Genomic DNA, 20,739 nt, shown 5'->3' with positions numbered 1-20,739 from the left:
CCTACAAACTTGTAAGTACAGTGTAACTTCCTTACACTGCATGGAAATAGCAGAGCCAAGATTTAAATCTGGCCCAGAGCTGTATATTATGATAACATTGTCTCTCCAATCTCTCAGATATGAATGCGGGCTTTTAAAATCCAATAGCATTTCAAGGTGCTTTGCACGAATTTAACTGCAGCTCAAGGAACAGAAAAATAACTGAGTGCTTACATTATAGTACTCGATGCTAGACATTTTCATGCCCATTACCTCATTTAATCTCCACAACCAAATTGCTCAGTAGGGATTATCTTCTTGATTTTCATAAATGAAAGAGGTAATTGTCTCACAGAGCTTTGAATCCTTTGCCCCAGTTTCACAAAATTATTGAGTAACAGTGCTGAGATTAAAATCTATGGCTGTTAAATTTCTGGCCCTTGCTTGTACTGTATCATGCTCTTTCCCCAAACGCTGAAAACCATTTCCTGGGTGATTGACAGTGGGCGCAGGGGTGCCATGCCCACTTTCTGTCCTCCCTGGTCCTAATTTACTTCGCTTTTTCTCTCTTCTCCTCCACAGGTTAATCTCTACGGGATCAAATTTCGTTCCTAGTCTATCTTCACACTCCTCCGCTATGTGTAGTACATAGTACGTCACATCTTTACCAGTTTTGAAAATACTCATTTTACTTTTGAGGCTTAAACTCACACAGTATTTACTTTCTATGTTAAGAAAGATGGTTTGGTTAATTTGTCAAGCTAACCCAGCTGTTGAAGTGAGATCGTACTTTGGAATATATGACACCTGCCCTAGCATTAGACTTAGTGTAAGGAGCTCTGTAAATATAACTGATTGATTGAATGATTCTGGCTTTATGAAATAGGAACTTGTTTTCAAGATAATAGCTAATACTTGAGTGAAAAACTCATTATGCAGCAATGACTGTGATAATGGAGCATATTAGTCTTTTATAGTGGGATAGAGCCTTAGAAATTATCTAGTTCAACCTACTCAAGGGTTAAGTAATTTAACTAAAGTCACATAGAAAAGATGTGTGGGGACTAGAATACTCCCTTCTTGACTCTTGATTCTTGATTCTTGATACTAAGTGCTCTTTATACTGTGCCATGCTGCTACATATTTGCTTATAGTTATATGATCATAAAGTCGTCATCATAATGAACATGTACTGGTTCCTGGTAGGATTTTGGGGGTGGAAGTGAGATACTATGCCATGGCATCAAACAAATTTGGGATTTAAATCCCAGATCGGTCACTTAGGGATGAGTTGCTTGGGTGTTCTGAGTTTGTTTCTGTACATATAGAATGGGGATAATGTCTACCTCAAAGGGCTGTTGTGAGGATTAGAGTAAATGAGATCGTGTATATAAATAGTGAGACTGGGACCTGCCACATAGCAGGCATTCAGTAAATGGTGGTTGTTTTTCTGATATTATTAGGCTATTTGGTTTTTCTTATAAATAATCACTTTCAAAGAGTTCATCATGGTTTTTATGAATAGTGTAACATCACAACTTAAATTCATGAAAATGAGACATTTTTGTGTCAGTCTATATTCCAGCTCTGGCTGAAAGTCTTTTTGTTACTGTAAATGAGAAAGAGGTTTTTTTAAGACTGCTCTATACTATATATGCTTTATACTGTATTGTTGTATACTATACACAACAGATGTAAAGCTTATATTTTCAAATGTCATTGCAATATCGAGAACACTTTCAACAGCTGCTTATTGGAAGCCTCTGCTTTTCCTCATCTTGTTTCCTACCCCTGAAATGAAGTGTTCTCCTATGTTCTGGCTGGCAAGTTCCTGCTCATACTGTAAACAGTGAGCTCAAACATCACTTCCGTTTTCCTCGTACATCATCCTCTTTCTTCTGAAGCTTGTGGATGCCTTTATGATAGTACTTATTGAATCATAGTCTAATTGTTATGTATCTGTGTCTCCCTCGATTCTGGGAGTGCCTTGAGGTTAGGGTCCATGTTTGTTTCATCTTTCTGTTTAGTCAACCCCCAACCCTGCACAGCTCTCAGAAAGTATACTGTGAGGTGGAAAAGGCTGATGGTTAGACAGATGCTACAGAATTGCACTGGTAAACATGCCCTTCGCTTCATGTTGGGAGCAAGTGGTTATTCTTCTCTTGGTTCTTGTGGAGGGGCAGGGCATTATGAGGTACAGGTCAGTGGAGTTTCCAGCACCATTGTGTCAATGGTGACACAAAGAAGTGGTTTATGTGATTTCTCCCATTTAAGTGCTTTTCATGTCTGGAGTATTTGGGGTAGAAAATGCAGAATCTGAGTTTCTTATATAAGTGGGCATAAGGGTGGGAGCATTGCCAGGAGATCAAAAAGGTGTTCTGTGTTCCATATTACAGGAAAATGACTTCTTTATCTGGAAGTGTAAGTGAAATGCTAAGAACGAAGACGAGGGGCCATCAGAGAAATTACAAAGTGACTGCTCAGGTCATTGGCCTGAGGTAGAGAAATGAGCCTTTAATCTGGTGCCCCACCTTTCACTAGAGTCAGTACTTCATAAGAAAGGCAGGAGCTTTGAGACACTTAACTGTAATCTTAGCCCTTAGCAGAAATACCTCCCATACTCCAGCCGGTCTGATGATCTTCTCATGTCACCGGCACAAGGATTAGCAGGCCTTGAAATGTTATCCTATCAGTGTAACTTCTCATCTATTCTCAAGATTGCACTGGCAGCTGATCACACACTGAGGACCGAGGAGGCTCATAGGCTTTCCAGACAGCAGAACACCCTTGGAGAAGGCATGCCTCTGCTGCTGGAGGTCACAGCCCCCAGAAAATGATTAGAGGAAGCAGCTGATGACCTCTCCAGTGAGTCCTGCTATTCCTGTCTCATCTGAGCCCAAGTCCAAGGGTTGCTGGCAAGTGAAATAATACCATGATTCTGCTCTGAAGGATAGATGCACAACTCAACTGTGCTCTCTTCAGCCGTAAGCCATACGGCCTTCTAGAAAAGCAATCTGAACATTAATGCTATACAAATTGTTACAGCTGGAAGACAACTGTGGTGCTTCGATAACAGTTTCTGAATCCCCCAAACCACTCTATGAACAACCTATTGTAGGATTTCTCCTTTGCTGCATAAGCAAACCTCATTGTACCTTTTGAAGTTGAGGTTCCTACAAATGTGTACAGTGGGTGAGTCCTCAGAATGAGTTGGACTGTCTCTGTGTGAGAGGGAGGAGACCTTGAGAGGATCTGTATTCTTGGGGAGCACCCAGGTAGAGGAGCTCACAACATGCTCTGATGACTGGCATGGCTGGATTCCCAGCTTAAATGATCCCATCTGGTCTTGGTTTTATTGCCCCTTACAAAATTTGATTTATTTGAAAGGAAGGGAGGAAAAGCTAATAAATGCTCCTCTGGGCACTAGAAGGGCCCCTCCACAAGAACAAAGAGAAAAATAATTACTTTCAACATGCAGTAAAGGGCATCTCTACCGACGGATGTCTAATATCTGTCTAGCCATCAGCCATTTCCACCTCATAGCATATTTTCTAAGGAGGAATTTTTTTAGAGGAAGATTTGTCTCCTTACTTTTAAATCTTGAAATTAATAATAGAACCCTTCATGTCATTCTAAATAACTTAAGTTCTAAAGGGAATCAGAAAAGGCGAGAATACAGTATCGTGGCGTTTTTGAAATGTGGAGTATCCCCAAGGATGGTTATAGTGGGCAATGGGTTTCTGAGAAATTATATACTAGAGTCCATTTTATGATTTTTAAAAGATTGATTTGATAAGAGTTTTCATTTTAAAAACAATAACTTGAGTAGGAAAGTTAAAGAAATACAAATTTCTAGCTTTAATTCTGCTTATCCCGGGAGCATTATATATCTTTCCGGAATCCAGAACCTCAGCAACTCTTTCATCTTCTCCCTCCACTTTCCTTCCCCATCCCATACAATTATAAAACTTAAAAGAAATAATATATTTTGTCATATCCTGGCATCAGTTCAAATATGTTTTAATAGCTACTATTTGCCAGATACTGGGGCAGAATGATACAAAACAAAACAAAAATAACTAAAAACACAGTTTAGCTAGACTTGTCTATGGTTTCCTGTCCTATGCACAGCTTTCTTTTGGGGAGCTATTCCTAACAGGGGCTGTCTCCTCGCGATTACACATTCTGATCCTAATATGTGACTTCTTCTCTCTGGCTACAGCTGATTAAACGAGGGAGGAAACTTAATCCAAGGAGGGTTAGTTCAGTGACTTGAAAACGGTGGGCTGTTTTTATCAGGCTTTCTCACATGAATTAGACCCAAGGCTGAAGATTGTAGTGGCTACTTAAATAGAAAATCTCATGGAGTCGAGACTGGGGCAGCCCTTTGGGGGTTTCCTGTGCTCTTAGGTTGTGAAGGTCGACAGTATCAGAGAAAGCTCATCAGGTGAAAAGAATAGAGTGGATACACAGGGGAAAGCAAAGAAGCATGAGAAGAGGATGGTGAGAAAATAACCAGATTCTCTTCTTTTACTTGAATTAATTTGACTGAATTTATGTCTCTTGCAACCCAAAGGACCTGTGCAGAGAAGGTCCTCAGTAAATACTTGTTGAATGAATGAATGCGTGGGGCATTGTGTCCTAAATGCTGAGCGTGTACACAAAGCAGATATGCCCCCTGACATCACAGGGTTAACAATATAGTGGAGGAGACAGATTTTACACATTTGATTTTGACCATAACCCGAGTGTCAACACTTATCATCTGATACAGGAGACAGACAGTAAGACAAATGACTATTCAGTGTTGTAGTATCAGAATTAACTAGGAGGTCAAGTGAAAGTTTCAATTTATTGATCATGGCCAATGAATATGTGAATGCATTAGAAAATTAGTATGATGTCATTAGCAAAAGAATAAATAAATTGCAGTTAACTAAAAATTCAACTTTGGCTGGATTTTTTTCCCTCCCTCCCTCCTTTCCTACCTTCCTTCTTCTCTTTTTTTCTTTTTGAAATCTAGCTACCATATTGTGCTATTGTACATATTTTAATTTGGTGCAGGGCATGCATAACAAAATAAGTGAAAAGCTATAAATGTTAGATCACATATATTGTTTATTCCAATGACCAAGGTGCAATAAATCATTTTGTAAAGTTGCACTGTAACATTCAAGTTGTCTCTATTATGGCTAATTAGCTAAGCATTTGCAATTCTGAACTCTACAGAATGGGGAAGAAGTATATTCACTTATAACAATAGATCATTGAGCTTGTTAACTGTACCTTTCCTAATTCATACTTTCTCTCTTTAACTGAAAAAAAAATGCCTTTCTCAAATATATGTTTTACAGGTCATTGGAAAAAGAGTACTGCACAACAGGATTATTATAATGTGCTAAAAGATGGCACTTGTATCTCATTGGCACATGGAGAGCTTGTGAAACCTCTTTGATCTTTGCTGGCTTTTCAGCTGAAAGGATTTGGAAATCTTTTTGGCACTGGCAAAAACAGAACTGTGGTAGCTGTTTATAGTTGGTCAATTTTTAGCAATGGATAAGAAAGTCTTTGTTGAAGCCAGTTTATTAATACATAATGGGCAACATGTTGCCTTAAAGGCAAATGCCTATTTTTCTCCTATCAAAAAACTCTAATTTTTGCCAACATCTAAAGATAGTTAAAAGGGGTCTACATTTTCTTTTCCAGTCTGTCCTATGCTGAGAAATAATACTGCAACCCTCTGAGCTTTAGCAGTTTTCTAGGTAAAAGGCATTTTTCCTGATGTAATTGATGTTGTAACTACTCAGCTGGACATAGGCTTTCCAGGGCTAAGTCCATTTGCTGGTTTGTTTGCATTTCCTACTCCAGCTCAAAGAACTCAAAGACATGAAGAGTCTATTGTGAAAAATGCATGAATAATGCAAAACTCATCCTTAAGTGGACTATCAGAAAGAGTGTCAATGCAGTTATGGCTTTCTAATACAATCATGAAAAACTAAAGTTGAAAAATATATAACCATCTCACATTGTTGAGGCATTTACAAAAGAGTACATGAGGGAAGCTCTCCCCTGAAATATGGTTTTGTTTTGTTTTTCCAGTAAAGTCTTTTTTCCCTTTCAGCTTTATTGAGATATAGTTGACACATAACATTATATAAGTTTAAGGTGTACAACGTGTTGGTTTGGTACACTTATATATTGACACACTTATTATAACTCAACAACCATAGCTAACTGACACCTCTATCGCAACACATAATTACTATTTCTTTTCTGTGGTGAGAACTTCTAAGATCTATTCTGTTAGTAACTTTTAAGTTTCTAATACAATATTATTAACTGTAATCACTATGCTGTACTTTAGATTCCCAGAATTTACTCATCTTATGACTGAAAATACAAAGTTTGTATTCTTTGACCAACATCTCCCCACTGCCCCCACCCCCCAATCCCTAGTGACCACCATTCTTCTATTTCGATGAGTTTGACTATTTTAGATTCCACATATAGGTGATATCATTCAGTATTTGTCTTTCCTTTTCTGACGTATTTCACCTAGCCCAATGCCCTCAAGTGTCATCCATGTTCTCACCAATGGCAGAATTTCCTTCTTTCTCAGAGCTGAATAATATTCCATTATATATGTATACACCACATCTCTATCCATTCATCTGTTGAAAGACACTTAGGTTGTTTCTCTATCTTGGCTATTGTGAAAAATGCTGCAATGAACATGGGGTACAGATAGCTCTTTGAGATCCCGCCTTCATTTCCTTTATATATACCCAGAAGTGGGATTGCTGGATAGTATGGTAGTTCTATTTTTAATTTTTTGAGAACCCCTCATAGTGTTTTCCATAGTGGCTGTACTCATTTACATTGCTGCTAACAATGCGCAAGGGTTCCCTTTTCTCTACTTCCTCACCAACACTTGTTATCTTTCATCTTTTTGATGACAGCTATTCTAACAGATGTGAGATGCTATCTCATTGTGGTTTTGGTTTACAGTTCCCTGATGATTAGCAATGTCAAGCACCTCTTCATGTACCTGTTGGCCATTTGTATGTCTTCTTTGGAAAAATGTCTATTCAGTTATTCTGCCATTTTTTAATCAGATTGTTTGGGTTGTTGTTTTGTTTTGTTTTGTTTTACTATTGAGTTGTATGAGTTCTTTATATATTTTGGATATTAATTCCTTATCAGATATAAGATTTGCAAATATTTTCTCCTATGCCATAGGTTGCCTTTTTTATTTTGGTGATTATTTCTTTTGCCGTAAAGAAACTTTTTAGTTTGATGCACTCACTTATTAATTTTTGCTTTTGTTGCTTGTGCTTTTGGTATCACACTCAAGAAATCTTTGCCAAGACCAATGTCAAGGGGATTTTCCTGTTTTCTTCTATGAGTTTTGTGGTCTCAAGTCTTATGTTTGTCTTTAATTCATTTTGAGTTAATTTTTGAGTGGTGTAAGATGGGGGTCCAATTCCATTGTTCTGCATGTGCTGATCCAGTTTTCCCAGCACCTCTTATTGAAGAGACTGTCCTTTCCCCATTGAATATTCTTGGTTCCCTTGTCAAACATTAGTTGACTGTATATGTGAGGGTTTATTTCTGGGCACTTGATTCTGTTCCATTGGTCTATGTGTCTTTTTTTTAGGCCAGTACCATACTACTTTGATTACTGTAGCTTTGTAGTATAGTTTGAAATCAGGAAGTGTGATGTCTCCAGTTGTGTTCTTCTTTATCATAATTACTTTGGCTATTCGAGGTCTTTTGTAGTTCCTTACAAATTTTAGGATTTTTTTCTATTTCTGTGAAAAAATGCCATTGGAATTTTTTATAGAGATTGGATTGACTCTATAGATTACTTTAGGTAGTATGGACATTTTAAAAATACTAATTCTTCCAGTACATGAACACAGGATATATTCCCATTTATTTGTGTTTTCTTCAATTTCTTTCATCAATGACTTATAAGTCTTCAGCATATAGATCTTTCACCTCCTTGGTTAAATTTATTTCTGAGTATTTTATTGTTTTTGATTCTATTGTGAATAGGATTGTTTTGTTTCTTTTTTCAGATTTTTTTTTTTTGTTAGTTTATAGAAGCAAAAGTGATTTCTGTATGTTATTTTGTATCCTGCAACTGTACAGTCATGCATGGTTTAATAATTAGGATATGTTCTGAGAAATGCATTATTAGGTGACTTTATTGTCATGTTAATATGATTTCAGTCTTCTTAAATTTCCTAAGACATGTTTTGTGACCTATCATATGATCTATCCTGGAGAATGTTCTGTACACTTGAGAAGAGTGTATCTTCTGTTGCTGTTGCATCAAATGTTCTGTTATGTCTGTTAGGTTCATTTGATTTAAAGTATGGTTCAAGTCCAACATTTCCTTGTTATTTTCTGTCTGGATGATCTATCCATTGTTGAAAGTAGGGTATTGAAGTCCCTACTATTATTGTATTGTCTGTTTCTCCCTTAAGATCTGTTAGTATATGCTTAGTATATTTAGGTGCTCCAATGTTGAGTTCATATATGTATTTATGATTATTATATCTTCTTGATGATTTGACCCCTTTATCATTATATAATTACCTTCTTTGTCTCTTGCTACCATTTTTGACTTAAAGTCTATTTTGTCTGATATAAGTATAGCTACCTCTGTTCTTTTTTGGCTTCTACTTACAAGGAATATCTTTTTCCATCTCTTCACTTTAAGCCTGTGTGTGTCCTTAAAGCTAAACTGAGTCACTAGTAGGCAGCATATAGTTAGGTCTTGTTTTTGTTATCTATCCAGCCACTGTATGTCTTTTGATTGGAGAAATTCAATTACATTTTGATTAATTACTGATAGGTAAGGCCTTACTAATACCATCCTTTTAACTGTTTTTTGGCTGTTTTGTAGTTCCCTTGTTCTTTATTTATCTCCTGCTGTCTTCCTTTGTGAATTGGTGATTTTCCGTAGTGGTATACTTTGACTCCCTTCTCTTTATCTTTTGTGAGTCAACTGTAGGTTTTTACTTTGTGGTTACCATGTGGCTTATGTAAAACATCTTATAGATCTAGCAGTCTGTTTTACACTGATAACAATTTAACTTCAATTGACTACAAAACTCTACCCTTTTACTTCCCCCTTTTGTGTTTTTGATGTCACAATTTATATCTCTTTATATTGTGTATCCCTTAACAAATTATTGTAGCTTTTTTAATACTTTTGTCCTTTACCCTTTACACTAGAGGTAAGTAGTTAACACACCACTATAGTACGGGATTAGAGTATTCTGAATCTGACTGACTTTAACCACTATTTTGTATATTTTTATATGTTTTCCTGTTAATAATTAGCATCCTTTCATTTAAGCTTGAAGAATTCTTTTTGGCATTTCTTGTAAGGTAGGTCTAGTGGTGGTGAACACCCCCAGCTTTTGTTTATTAGGGAAAGTCTTAATCTCGCCATCATTTCTTAGGGACAACTTTGCTAGATAAAGTACTCTTCATTGGTAGCTTGTTTCAGCACTTCAAATATATCATTCTACCTGTCCTCTGGCCACCATGAGGGAACCTGATAAAAGATTCTTCTCACTGGGTTTCTTCACTTTAGAAATCTGAGGTCTTTATTTGAGACATTGGTTGATTTATACATTTCCGCTAAAACTCCTCACAAAATGTTTTCTGCTCACTGTTTAAAATTTGTGAAATTCTATGGTGCTTTCATATGATGGACAAAACTAAAGACATTGGCGTTCCTTGGTTACTTCAGACCACAGCCACAGCCTTCGTAACGCCACCTACCTAGTTTTTGAATCCTGAGTGGTCTGAAGCTCTCCTAGATCTGAGATTCTCCTGTGCAGGTCAAGTGGAGAAAAGCACCTTCTTTGCCAAGGAAACATAACCCAAATGTTCCCAAGGCGCCAAATGTTGTGGGTACATATGAGGACACATCAACATCCAGGCCCAAATTATAGTCACCATTTTCCCCCATATACTCAACCAAACGTCCAACCCCCTGAAAAATAGTCCCTTCCACCTTCCTAAAGTACGTTAGTATATTCACCTGGGTACAGACACAAATCATTCTGGCTCTCTCACACAAAAACTGCAGCTGGGGTGGGCTGCTCTGAGTTGACTGCCCCCCTCCAGAGCTACAGACCTGTACCTACCACCCTGACTAGTGCTGGGACAGCTGGCTAGTCTCCTGTGTGATGAGAACTTCACCAGCTCCACTCTTCTTCCAGCAGACATGGTTAAATGTGTCTGAACACCAAACGTGACAGAATTTGTGGTATTTGACCAGGAGGATATTTGGCCCTTAAATAACTCTGTTACTGACAATGGACCCCAGGGAAGTATGTTTCTTAAAACTTTGCAAGAAGGTCATTTTGAACCTCAGATCAGATTGTGCTCCAAGCTCCACTCTGAACGCTGCCAATCAAATTCAAAATGGAGGATAGAAAGCTCTCTCCCTTTAGTCAAATTATCATTATTATTATTTTGCTGAGGAAGATTTGCCCTGAGCTAACATCCCTTGCCAGTCTTCCTCTTTTTTGCTTGAGGAAGATTTGCTCTGAGCTAACTTCTATGCCAGTCTTCCTCTATTTTGTATATGGGTCACTGCCACAGCATGGCCACCCACAAGTAGTGTAGGTCCATGCCTGGGAACTGAACCTGGGCTGCTGAAGCAGAGCACACTGAAGTTAACCATTAGGCCATGGGGCTGGCCCCAAATTGTTTGTATTTTGATGCTTTGTGCTCTAAACATATTCTCGGGGAAAACTTGTCTTGAAAAAGTCATTTTTCACTTAAACAAATAAACAAAATAACAATACACAAGAAAAGGCAGTAAACACAAGTGTCCATCAACAGATGAAGGGATAAACAAATGTGATATATACATACAGGGAATATTATTCAGCCTTAAAAAGGAAGGAAATTTTAACCCATGCTACAACATGGATGAACATTGAAGATATTATGCTAAGTGAAATAAGCCAGTTATGAAAGGACAAATATTGTAGAATTCCTCTTCTATGAGATTTCTAGAGTAGTCAAATTCATAGAAACAGAAACTAAAATGGTGGTTGCTAGGGGCTGGATTTGGGGGAGAGGGAAACAGGGAGTAAGTGTTTAATGGGGACAAAGTTTCACTTGGTGAAGATGAAAAAGTTCTAGAAATGGATGATGGTGATTGTTGCACAGCAATATGATTGTACTTAATGCTACAGAAATGGACACTTAAAAATGGTTAAAATGGTAAATTTTTATTTTGTATATTTTACCACAATAAAAAAAGCAGTTAAAAATACTCCCCAGAAGTAACCACTGTTATTTTTCTTGTGTGTTCCTGCAGGAATCTCCCTATGCATATGTGTACATGTATGTATGTATGTATACCTAAAAGTATATATGCATATATATGTGTGTGTGTGTGTATTTTAATGTAAGGAATTCTGTAAGCAGCTTTATTTGCTTCTTCTATCTTAGACCTATTTTCAGATCAAAACATATAGATCCACTCCATTCCTTTAGATGGTATCAAAATATACTCTTATCCTGGGGCTGGCCCCGTGGCCGAGTGGTTAAGCTCATGCGCTCCGCTGCAAGCGGCCCGATATTTCGTCAGTTCGAATCCTGGGTGCAGACATGGCACTACTCATCAAGCCACGCTGAGGCAGCGTCCCACATACCACAACTAGAAGGACCCACAATGAAGAATATACAACTATGTACTGAGGGGCTTTGGGGAGAAAAAGGAAAAAAAAAAAATCTTTAAAAAAAAAATATACTCTTTTCCTGAAATAGTTAATTTTTTTTTTTTTTGGAGGAAGATTAGCCCTGAGCGAACTGCTGCCAATCCTCCTCTTTTTTCTGATGAAGAACTGGCCCTGAGCTAACATCTGTGCCCATCTTCCTTTACTTTATATGTGGGACACCTACCACAGCATGGCTTGCCAAGTGGTGCCATGTCTGCACCCGGGATCTGAACCGGCGAACCCTGGGCCACCGAATCGGAACATGTGAACTTAATCGCTGCACCACCGGGCCGGCCCCAATAGTTAAATTTTTGATTAGAGTCCTGTTGCTGGACATTCAGGATATATACATATGCATATATTATTTTTTAAACAAACAATACACCAGTGAACATCTAAACATACGTCTTTGGGCACTTGGGTAAATATATATGATGGCTTTTAGGTGAAAGGGTATCTGTTTTAATAGTATTGGTAGATATTGTCAAATTTCCCTCCAAAGTGTTTGCACCAGTTTACACTCCCACCTGCAGTGTAAAAACCTCTGTTTCTCCACTCTCCAGCAATGGATATTATCAAATTTTTTAACCTTTGTCAATTTAGTGGATGAAAAATAGTGTCTGTGAGGTTGAGCAACTTTTATATGTTGATTGATTTGCAAGAGCTTTTTATACATATTAACAAAATTAGGGTTTTTTTGTCTATCATATATTTGGCAAAAGCTTTCTAAATTTATCATTTGTCTTTATACATTTTTGAAGCCATGAAGAACTCCTAAATAGTTACATAGACACAAATGCATCCACTTTTTCAAGATTAAAAAAATTCTCCATGTCACTTCTAGGACTTTTATGGCTTCATTCTTTACTTTTAAATCATTGATTTATTATTTTGGTATGTGGATCATGGCAAAAAAAACTTGGCTCTTTTATGAAAAAGTAGTTATTCATTAAACACTTTGTGAAGCGTTATGGTATTGCCTTCCATTTGTCATAACTTAATCTGTATGGCAAACAGGCGGGGAAGCAGGTTCAACAAGTTCCAGCCACTTGCCCAGTGACACAGCTGGCAACTGGTAAAGTGACAAGACTTCTGCCCTCACCTTCTGGGAAGCAATGATCCAAATAGCTAATTTGTTCACAGAATTTATGACAAGAAGGGACCTCTGCTTTCATGCTCTGTCACTTCCTTCATTTCACACATTTACACAGAAGAACTGAGCTCTAGAGACGTTACATGAGCGGGAGAAGCAACTTTAAAAACCTGTTAGAACTCCTGACTCCCAGCCCAGTGTAGGGTTTTTCTTCCAAAAGAACACATTCTCACACTTTCCTGGGTCAACACAAAAGGATGTGCAAAACATTCTCCACAACGCTGCTCGGTCATTGTGCCTACAGGGACTTCGAGCCCTATGGAGTGCTCCTTTCACACTGTGAGGGGCTGTGGGCGCTGTTGGCAGGAGTGCCGAGTGGGACCCTCACCCCAGGATTCAAACGAGGGCTCTCAACCTGCGGTGGGACTGACTGGGCGCCGAGGGCCCCCTGCAAGAGGTGGTGACCTCGGTTCTGTATATGTGTGTGTGCGCGCTTTTTCCTGGGGAAATAGTTCATTTTCATCAGATTTTCAAAGAGCATGGGTAGGAGGTTAAGAATTCTTGCGCTGTATAACATATATAAAATATTTGTGGAATGAATGCTTGCATTGGTATTTCTTCTGGAGAGATTCCTTTCAATATGTACCATTTCTTCTTGAAAGATTTCTTCATTAGAAACTCTCCTCAATGAACAAAAGCAAGAATCTATTATTTTACCGTCAGCAAGTGTGTAAACATTAACTAATTGTTTCCTTTCCCAGAGCTCCCTCTTCCCTTTTTCTGGAATCTCTCAAGTTTGAGAGGCAAAGTACTCCTGAACGCCAGGGAAGCTACACAGGCGAGTTGTGGCCTGAACACTTCGGGGGCTGTGTGTTCCCCCAAACATAAAGTGTCAGCTGCCCTGCTGCCTGGAATGACAGCCGTCCATGTCTTCAATCACCACAGTCGCTGGGGAGAGGGAAGGAGAGAGGAGATGGCAGAGCCTGAAAACTTGCAAGTGTGATAACCACACTTTAAATCAATCTAGAATGCAGCCTTTTTCCCCCCTAAGCTGCAAGCATTTGAAACACTCACTGGTGTCTTTGGGGGTGGGAAATCAGCATAACTTCCTTCACTCACAGTCAGGTCTTCCAGCATCCCAGTGGGGTTTCTCTTTGAAATAAGAGTTGTGTGTGTGGAAAGGATTCAGGAGCAAAGCTTGGATGCCGAGAAGAAAAGCAACCAGCCGCTTTCCCATCCAAAGAGTAACCAAATACAGCTGTAACTTTAGACGGAGGTGCTTGGGAAAATGATTTTATTATTATTTCTTATTTTTAAGAAGCAAGTGTACATTGCTAAGGAAAGAACCAGAAACGTGGCCTGGGAAATCCAGCTTTGATGATACAATCCAATGTATTGTTAGTTGATTTTTTTCTTAGAGAAAGAAACCTCACAATTAATAATTTTTTAAAAGATAAAATGATTAAATATCAACTTGGAAATACAAACCAGAGATTCCCAGACACCCAGGGGGTGCAATATACTTACAACCTGTTCTAATTCCTTCTATATTAGCTACATTCAAATTTGAGCAATTATTAAAGGAAGCTAAAATTCTCTTGTGTTTTGTCTACCTCTGGGAGCTATAACAAGAGCTCAGCTGAAACAGGAAATATACAATAAATCCCCCTTTTATGAGTGGAAGTGAACATATTTTATGGTGTTTGCAATAGTCATATAACTTTGTAGGAGAAACAAGTAAGTTACATTGTAAATTATGTATTACTAAGTAGTCCCTGCTGAATAATAACCTGTTTTGTATATTTGCCACCTCTTTGTAATCGTAGCTTGTGTCTGCACTGTAGGTAGCACATAATCAACTGTGATACTGAAATGAAGAGAAAAGACACATTTGACATTAAGCATGGGAAAGGTTATGTGTAATGGGATTTCCTATGAGCAAGTTAGACCAATAATGGTATATTGTATTTTATTAGTTTGAATAGAGAAAAGTTAGGTGACTTAAAAACTAGGAAATGTTTTAGGAATATGGTTTATTAGCTCAATATTTTTTCAAGGAGTCTTTAATTTATGAGGCTGGGCATTAGAGAAGGGCATAATCAATGATACGAGTGATGCCCACACCTTATCTTTCTTTTAGCTCATTCAAGAGAAATTCAGTATAGTTATTCTTTGGTTACTGTCACCAGAAAGCTAACTCTTAAAAAAGAGAAAAGAAACAACCTTATTTTTACTGGTCACAAACCAAATTCAAGAAAATTAAAGAATCAGAAACAATTTCTTTTCATGATACCTTTACACTGAACCTTTTGGCATACATACCTTTCTACTCCATGTGCTTCTTTATAGAGTATACTGTAATGCAAAATGGGCTCCATAATCATTCCTTCCTACTCGTGTGTAATATCTAGACCTTCTGTCATGTATCAGGTGGAATCCCAATCTCCTACAGCTGAAAAAGAATATTTCCGTATTTATTTCTCTAAAACATTCATCTTAAGAGCCAGCATTCTACAGAGAGGATATTATGCCAGAAACATTCAACTCTAAGGTGATATTCCCTAGTGGAGGCGACCACATTTCCTCCTTTGTTATTAAACTGGGCACACAGGCCCAGATGGAAAAAATAAGAAGGAATTGGATGCCAAAACAGATTTTCCTATTCCCTGTGCTAGCCAGCCATCAGGCCCCGGGTTGATGGACTAGATCCTATTTTGCTTGCCATATAAAGATGCAGTGTGGAATTAGGTTCATCTTCACTTCAAAAATCTGAAAATGTTTCCCAGAAACAACCACTCAGTGCCTGATTCTCACGTTTCAGCTGATGGGTGGCCCCGTGCCCTAGAATTTGCGTGAAAAGTCAGATGTTCCTTAAGAGGTCCTGGGAAACCAAAAGCTGCCAGGTCAGTTGTCCCTGAGTAACTTCGAGGCTGAGGCCTGGGATGGCGCCTGTGACTTTGTTCCCACATCATCAGGCCATATGTCACAGGAGATATAGCTCGGCCTACACCAGAGCCCAAAGGGCCTGAGACTACTTTTGTAGACTTTGGGCTTGAAAAGTATAAGCACATAACAATATGCATAATGACTTCTTTCTTTGAGAGTAAGTGTGGTGTAGTCTATTATTTGGTTTATATATGTTATTTTCTCCTAGTGTCATAAACGTAAATAATTTTTTCATATTATAACGTAATACTTGTTTATGGAAGAAAATTTACATCTTTATTGAAGAAAATCCATGTTTATTCAGGAAAAATACAGATAAGCAAAACACACAAATGTTAAAATCACCCAAAATCCCATCTTTATTAACATTTAATCTAGATCTAGATAAACATATCTATATACCTATATAGATATACATACATATGTACATTATAGAGCTGTATGTATTTTTATATCTATATCTACATTTGTATGTATAAATATATCTACATCTCCCTCTATACATTTATCTATTGATCAATTGATCGGTCTGTCTCAATATCTCTATCTATATAGTCTTATATGAGACCATGCAGTACCCACTGTTGGATACCTTTTGAAAACTTAACGTATCGTGAGCATTTTTCCTCATTTTCTTCTGCTGCTATATAGTCTATTAAGGCATTTTTAATAGTCGAATGCCTGGTATTCCATGTATCATACTTTGACCAATCCCCTATTATTTATTGGGATAGATTCTCTGAAGTGGATTTATGAATCAAAATTGTAAGGCTTCTGTTGTTCAATGACACTGTCTTCCAGATGGTCTGTTCCTATTTCTACTTCTACCAGCAAGGTTTGAGAGGGACTGCTTCCCTGTCTCGTTACCAAACACTACTTCAAGCTTTTAGGGGCTATTCTTTATCTGGATGGCTGCAACTGCTGCGCGGACGTCCACTTAACAATGTCTTCTACATCAGGCCTGGGAGTGAAGAGGGTTGCTATAGTTGGTTTAGTGAAGAATATCCAGTATTTGGTTGACGTAGGAAACTAAGATTAGGTCAAGCAAACACCGAGAATAGACTCCTCGTCAGCTGACTTCCCAGTTATGTTTCTTTCTTTTAGCTATGTGGCAAAATGTCATTTAACTATACATTCAAAGAACTGTTATTTTCGTTAAGAATGGCATGGTTCGTTTTGTAATATTCAGAAATTTCGTCAGTTCAGGGTTTTAAAACAAATTCTTTTTTTTAATTTTATTTTTTTCCTTTTTCTCCCCAAAGCCCCTGGTACGTAGTTGTATATGCTTAGTTGTGAGTCCTTCCAGCTGTGGCATGTGGGACGCTGCCTCAGTGTGGCTCGATGAGCAGTGCCATGTCCGCGCCCAGGATTCGAACCGACGAAACACTGGGCCACCTGCAGCGGAGTGCGCGAACTTAACCACTGGGCCACGGGGCCAGCCCCCTTAAAACAAATTCTAATCTACAAGAGTTTAGTGCAAGGCAACTTCCAGTCACCAGGACAAAATAGGTTTTAAAGAGACCTGTAAAAAGAAACTAAAATAAATTCCTAGATATCAAAATATCCTTTAAAACAGAATTGGTGAGTAAAGTATAAATTAATAAAAAACATATAGATTGAATTTTCTGATAATGCTCATTGACTCAAGGGAATTGTATTTGTTGGAAAATGCATTTGGCTAAACACAAAACATTTGAAAAACAGCTTGAAGTTTTTGCTCAGTCTACAACATGCCAGAATTTATGCAACCCTAATTTTTGTTACATTTTCAAATAATAAGCTATGGTATTTAGTAGTGCCTTCATAAACTCTGCATCTATGAGGAGCTAGCTCTAAGAGGTTGCTATATAAATTATATATAAACTATATAGACTAACCAATGCTGCACACTTAAGGATAGATTTACTCCAGGGGTTACTGAAAATGGAATAATCTGTATTGGATTGACGTAGAACATCAACAAAAACACATGAAAATGCACGATGGAAAGAAAGCATTTAGTGACAGAGGTAGGCAGGTCTGGGCAGAGGTGGGCATCTCGTGGGTCTACCACTCCTGAGGTGTTCTTGCCATTCCTGCACGTGTACTCACATCTATTCACTTTGTCTTCCTTCACGCTCTCCTCTACATTCCTTCTCTGTTTCCCTCTTTTCTTTATAGTTCAATATTTTCTTGTTCTTTTATCCCCTCTCTTTGTTTTAGGTTAACTGATATTTCCACAGCCTTGTCCAGTGGAGGAGAAAGAGGAAATCTTCTTCTAATTGTGATTCCTTATTTGACTCACTTTATCTCCAGTGGAACGTTGCTGTATGTTTCTCTGATATAACACAGGCAAACATATGACGGAAGGAAATCTTGGTACTCAGCCGGCAGCATCATCCTTCAGCTCTAGATGGTAAAAGGAGAAGACTGCCCCTGGAGGAGGCTCTGAAAGCCCTGGAGGCAGGCTCTGAAAGCCCTGGGTTCAAATCCAGCTCTACCACTTACCAGCTCTTTGCTATTGGGCTGACTTAAAACTCACAGTGTTTTATTGAGGATTAAATAAGATAATATATCTCAAGCACTTAGCACAGAACTTAGCATACAGAAAAAATTTTAGGAGGTGGGATAGACAATTGTTTGGGATTCCATTTAAGTATCTTGATTCCATTAGGTGTCATTGGGGGTTTCTTTGCCTCCTTAAAAGTCAAACGCCTTTTCACTATCTGCAGAAAATCCAATACCTTCCCAACAAATGTCCATGAACTCCCGAGAGCTTATGGTTGCGGTCACCTATGGCTACAGTCTCCTGCTTCTGCCAAGTTATTTGTTAGAAGAGTGTCTCACTATCCCACAAATTTGTCCGTGTTTTGTGCCACTTTGACCCTGATGTGACACTCAGTGATTTTCTTTAATTTCTATACACACACACAAAAATTTCTTTAAAAATATCTATTTGTATGTGGAAAACTTGACTGAAGTTTTGGGTAGAAGGATTGACATCCCAGACACATTGACTTACACATTAAATGGCAGATATTCTTGATTTTGAAAGTGGCTGTTTCTGAAAAAGTGGGCTCTAGTTTCTGTAAAATGATGATGAATAATAATACCTAAATCATAGAGTTGTTGTGAGGGTTAAATGAGATAAGCCATGAGAAACACTGAGAACAATGCCTGGCATGAGGTGGTTAGCCATTACTTTTACTCTTGCTGTTACTATCATATTATTGTTATCTGGCCTGCCACTATGTGGCTTGACCCTCCCCTCTCTTCTTTATCTCTTCTCTTTTTTCTGCCACCCACATTCCTGTTTGCTGTCTTGGTAGCTGCTGACCTTTAGCTCTGGCATTCATCCAAGGTGTTTATGAAAACGTTTCCTAAACAGACAGGTTCCTTTCCAAGAATTCTGCTGCCAGCTAAGGTAAAACGTTGGGGTTTTTATGTTTTTTGCTTGTCTTTTTTTTTTGCCCTACGACCTACAAATTTCAAGCTTGTAAAATGAATTTATTTAAGAAGGCTAGTTCCAGATATATCCTGGCTTCAGATCAGATTCATCCCCTGTCCTAAACCACTTGCACCTACTAACTACCCAGTTTACTTATTGACCAAATAGTGTGTTTCTCGTCCTCGACGGCAAGGCTATGTCTAATACATTTTGCTTTGACGCAGAGACTTGCATGTAGATGGATGTAAGAAATCATAACTGATCAATTCCGCTCCTTTCTCCACCCCAGTAATGTGTGTGGCTTACTCCTTTCCTTGTCGGGTCGTCTACAAGACTGTCAGGATCAGGTGATTTCTGGCCAAGAAACAAATTAGATTCATTTCATTCCCCAATGAATTCTAATGAAAACTCACAATAAAATCAGGGGCAACTCCAAGAGGAGACGTTGGACAAGAACCAAGCCCGGTCTGTAAGGACTCACACTTCCGGTGGCTCACAGGTAGGCTGTGTGAAGGTCACTTGCATTTTACCCTATCGAGCTGAAAAATTGCCACTATTGGGACAGTTGGACATGTTTTATTGGCAAAATAAATTTTCCCTTTGTGCCTCCACATTAATAGGTTGGTTCAGTAATAAATATGTGAGAACTTTTGTTTGGAAAAAAAGCTGATTGAATGAATAGATGGAACAACACTGAGTATATTCATTTCTGAGGAAGAAGAATATTAAAAAAAAAAAACAAAAAGAGCCAGCAATCTGGTAGTATGGAAAGTTTTAATTCATTCACTCCCCACAGAGGGGAGAGAGGTGACAGCGGTTACACGGGACCCCCTGTCTGCCCCAGCTGAGCCCACTGGCAGAGGGGCATTCTGGGAGCGCTTCCCTGCGGCTCGGCCCCCAGCTTCCCGAGCTCTGAAGAGACCTGCTGTGAGAGCAGGTGGTCTGTAAGGTTCCCAGTGTGTGTGCGTGTGTCTGCTCACGTGAGTGTGTGTATCTGGATGAGCTGTGCCCCCGCGCAGCAGCGGGGGTCTGGATGTGTGTGTGGAGGAGGCGGGGTGGGGGTGGTGCTCTTTTCATCTTCATGTCTAGCTGAGCCTTTTCCACCAGCTTTGATGCATTTGGCGTTTTAAATTATCTCCCAGGTATCCTGCCAGCCTCCGGCGTAATAGTTTAGGACCTTTTATATGAAAGAGGACGTTTATGTAATTCTTAGAATTCAAAGATCAATTTTCACCATCTGCAAAACCGGTGGATTTGACACCTACTCTGCTCTTCTTGATAACTAAGATATTCCTATTTCACTTTCCTTAAAAGGAAGGAGGAAAATGAATGGTATTTATTAACATAATAAGCTGTAATGTATTAATATTTACTGAAGACTAACACCTCCAGGATGAGCAAAAAAGCCCCACCCCCTGCTACCTAAGTCTGCCTTGGCAGAGCTCCTCAGCTGAGTTATTACACTAGAGCTAAGAAAGACCGTTCCATTTGGAAGTGGTTAGAAGAACAGTATAATGAGGGGCAACTTCTTAGTG

General features: G+C 38.6%; 1 pseudogene; it reads left to right on the top strand.

Annotated features, from left to right (window-relative positions):
* Window positions 1–19,495: 19,495 nt before the first annotated feature.
* LOC103553226 (large ribosomal subunit protein eL39-like) lies at window positions 19,496–19,881 on the top strand (annotated as a pseudogene).
* Window positions 19,882–20,739: the final 858 nt, after the last annotated feature.

The sequence above is a fragment of the Equus przewalskii genome, chromosome 17 (genome assembly GCF_037783145.1).
Source record: "Equus przewalskii isolate Varuska chromosome 17, EquPr2, whole genome shotgun sequence".
NCBI lineage: Eukaryota > Metazoa > Chordata > Mammalia > Perissodactyla > Equidae > Equus > Equus przewalskii.
This window is presented reverse-complemented; position numbering and strand designations above follow the sequence as displayed.